The following is a 4,160-nucleotide window of genomic DNA, read 5'->3' on the forward strand; positions in this document are numbered from 1 at the left end:
TTTCCACCCTGTGAAGGAGTTTTTGAAGGGAGTTAGGAGAACCCTGCCGGTAACATTGCTGAGGGTCACCCAGAGGTTGTTCCTTTGCCTCTTCACCTCAAAGAAGTGAAGAAAGATGTCAACCGAGGGAGCACACCCCAGAAAGCCATGATGCGGATAAATAGCTGAAGAAAGAAGAAAGGAAAGGGGTTTTAATAAGCGATGCCAAGGCAGAAAGGGGAAGAGAAACCCTAGAAAATGCCACCCACACAAAGAAACCCAGAAAGGGGGAGAAGAAAGCGTAGAAGCACGATGAGAGAAAGAAATGTGGAAATACGGAAGAAACCAACTTTCAAATATACTCATAATGATGGCTTATACAAATCTTCATGGACGGATACAAAGAAAAATTCTACAAAAACTTTTCCATCCAATTTTTCGAAAGAAACCACTTCTCACCAAAAAGTTTCTAAACACAATCCTTCTACCTCTACCACTAAGTTACCCACCAAAACATCAAGAACAAAATGTTTTAAATGTTTAGGTTTTAGGCACATAGATGCCAATTGTCCAAATAAAAGAACCACAATGTTACAAGAAGTAAATCAAGACCAAATTAAAACAATAGCCAAAAAAGAAAATGAAAAGGAAGAGGAAAGTAAAGTGGGTCTCATCTTGTTCACTCCTACAAAAATCATTGCACCTCCTAGGTATACTTCTTCCTTCTCTTTTTCACTCCCCAATAATTCTAAATACTTGACAACTTTGTTAAAGAAGTTTAGGAATGATCTTCAAAAACGTCCTAAAGGTTATCCACTTCTAAAAGGATTTTCACAAACAAATCATCTCTTCCTTAAATGTTCTCTACAGCCATGGCCTGTATCTAGAATTCACCCATGTGAACTCCCCAAGCTTCATGAGCATAAGTTTGTTTCACATCCTAAACATAGAAATATCATATCTGGGAACAAACTAACTATGTTATTTGCAGGAGTTCTAAATTCAAGAACAAATTCTTTCCAACCTGGGGGGCATGACACAAACCAAAGCAACCAGTAGATGACTAAGGACACATCAAGCACCTCACAAAAAGGTCAGTCATCTCATTATACAAAGTCGGGCCCCACAAAACCTCGAGAAAGCATCAACAGGAGAAGAAGCTATAAACCAGAATATCAGAAGTTCTTTCTTTTAGTCTTTTCCACAAGAGAAAAGTTATGTTGTAAATAATTGGGCCCACTTTGGGGGTCCAAATAGCAAATATAGGCTACAATAAGGTACCTTTAGCATAATAAGGGGTGCGGATAGCATTTTAGCTTGTTCCTAGCCCATTTGAAGGCATTTTGACCTAGTTTCTAGTAGGACAAGCCTAGAATGCGGGATTGACTTAGTCAAACCCTAATGCTGCCCCTTTTTTCCCTTTTCCCATCCTAACCCTTTAGCTTGTTCTCCAAGGCTCCTTCACATATAAATAGGAGGCCTACCTAGTGTATTTTACAAGTTGAATGAAATAGAGAAAAGTTACTTTGCACATTTTGTGTGAGATGCTAGCGAGGTTTGTTCCTCTTAGTCTTATCTTGTGAGTTTTTGAGAGCTCTCAAGTGGCGGCATCCTTCACTTTTCTTGGAGTCATTTCACCATCCAAGTGGCGTGCCACCATTCTCAAATTCCATTTCTCATAAGTTTCCTTTTCCTTCATTCTTTCCTTCCATTATCATTCCATTTTATTCATAAACATGTTCTTATTTTGCTTGCTTATGGCTATTCGGTTTTACATGTTGCTTTTGTTTTCCTTATGTAATTTTGCATCATATCTTGTCATCATCTTCACCATATAATTGTATTTTCCTTTTGCCTTTGTGAAATGAACCTTCACATCTACTTAACCACTTGGTTAAGTTAATGTCTAGTGGAGATTTTCCTTAGGTTTTCACTCTTTAGTTGTCTTAAAATCTCAATCATAAATCTAAAGTGTCACCTAAATGAACAATCCTAAAATCAGCTCACATCATTATGCAAGGAGAAAAACCATGCAGCGGTATGATCTTGAACAAATATGATCAATAGTTGCCAATGACGTGTATATAACATATCAGTTAGTTTCTCTTATTTCAATAATTTAGTATAACTTATTTAATAAATATGGACTTACTCATTGATATACAGAGCAAAATAAATTTGTTTTCCTCCATTTTTTAAGGTAGTGGTGATGTATGTTTGTGTGTCTGGCTTCTTGTTTCCAAGTGACCGAATGAGTTAAGGGTCTAAAAACCCATATTTATCTTGTTTCTCCTCATTTAGGCATAATCCACAAATATATAACCTAAATTTCAATAAGTTATTACTAATATGTATAATAAATCAAAAGTATAAACATTTTAATAATTGAACTTACATGATCCATAATTGCAGAACTGTTATGTTAATCTCCTGATTTCTGAATGCAAGGTCCAACAACTCAAACATGCGAAAGTACAATGGTATATCACTATGCCTTCCAAAAACATTGGCATCCCATGGAACCTCTAGGATGGTTGTATCTAAAGTTGTAGCAACTTCCACCAATGCTGCCACAAAATCATCAATGGAGAATTTTTTTCTTCTTTTGCAGATCCAGTTTTGTCTTAAGTTCCTGCTACTCATCAACAAAGAAATAAATAATTACATTAGTTATAATATAGTATATTTGATATATAATCCTATTAGTGCTAAGATATATCGTAGAGTCTGATATATCTGATGTTCGCACACGAACTGCAACATCACCATAAAGGACCTTCTACATTGTGTCCTTTATCAAATTAGAAGGAATAGGGACATTGTGTAACATTGTGACCCCTTCATAACACTTAACTAGGGCAACGAATCGGGTGGAAGAATCATAATCAACATATAACTCGCATAGGCTATTTGAGCCAAAGTCATCCCCCGATAGATAAACCGCCAAGCAACTCCCTTTAGTGTTGACTCTCTTAATAGGAGGTGGGTTATCTTGTACTATAGTTGGTGGTTTTTGCTAGAGTCCTAAACCCTCCCACCGCTTTTCAAACTCCCTATTCATCCCCTTATTAAACTCCCCCATTAAGCTCTCTCTAATCTCTTGGGTTTTCTCGTCCTTTATCTGTTGCCATAATTGTAGCAAATGTTCCTGGCTAGGTTTACTGAACGAATGTTCCTTTCTATGTGATGAGGGTCCAAAGTATGACTGAATCCCCACCCCATATCCAGTAACACAAACACGTCTAGGGTGCTCAGGTCGTCCGATAGCAACATCAAGAATATCCTCGTGACCAAATGGATTAAAAGTCCCATGTGTTGTTTGCTCAACAAATCCTACATCAAATGAAAATAAATTTTCAAAATTCAACAAACATTGAATATAAAATAACCCATAAAGAACATATTTCTTGCAATTCGTTCAGTTATTCATTGCGATTCCTCATAAGTCCATCTGTCTTATGGCTTTAGACGGGCAATCTTCCATTTCTTATGTCAGGATGGTCGGGATGGAGGCTTCAAAGAATCTACATTATTCCCTTCCTCAATAGAAGCAGAACGTGCTTTAATCTTTTGTTCAAGCAACTTCAGCTCTAACATCTTATAACCACCATGGGACAATAATTGTGCGTTATTGGATTTTGCTTTCTTCCAAACATCCTATCATCGACACTCAAAAGTTAATACTACATTAATATAAACTACATCCAAATAAAAGAAGCGATATTAACCTACCATTTTGCAGTTTCTCGGATCTTCACAACTGCTGCCAAGTTTCTTCATCAAGGCATGCATATATTTGTACAAGGATATTCTTCTTTCCTTGCACCATATATATAAGTTGTTGTCAATTTTTATTTAAATTGACGAAACTTGACACTCACCCAAGATAGAACCTTCGCTCTCAAGGTTTTCACATTAGGGATAATTAGTTCATAAACAAACTTCAGATTGAACAACGTATCACAAACATCAGATTGAATACAGTAAAAACAATTACATACCAGAATGTCTTGCCAAATCATATTTCTCTCGTGCTCGGTGAGGTGATCCCAATAATCAGTTAGGATAGAGATCTTTTCGCGAGCAACTACTCCGAGATAACTGCTAAAATTCTTTGCATTTGGCCCAGTGGCCACACCAGCGTTGACATCAATAACAAATGACAACTTTTTACCTTTATT

This window comes from Phaseolus vulgaris, chromosome 11, assembly GCF_051622355.1.
Source record: "Phaseolus vulgaris cultivar YP4 chromosome 11, ASM5162235v1, whole genome shotgun sequence".
NCBI lineage: Eukaryota > Viridiplantae > Streptophyta > Magnoliopsida > Fabales > Fabaceae > Phaseolus > Phaseolus vulgaris.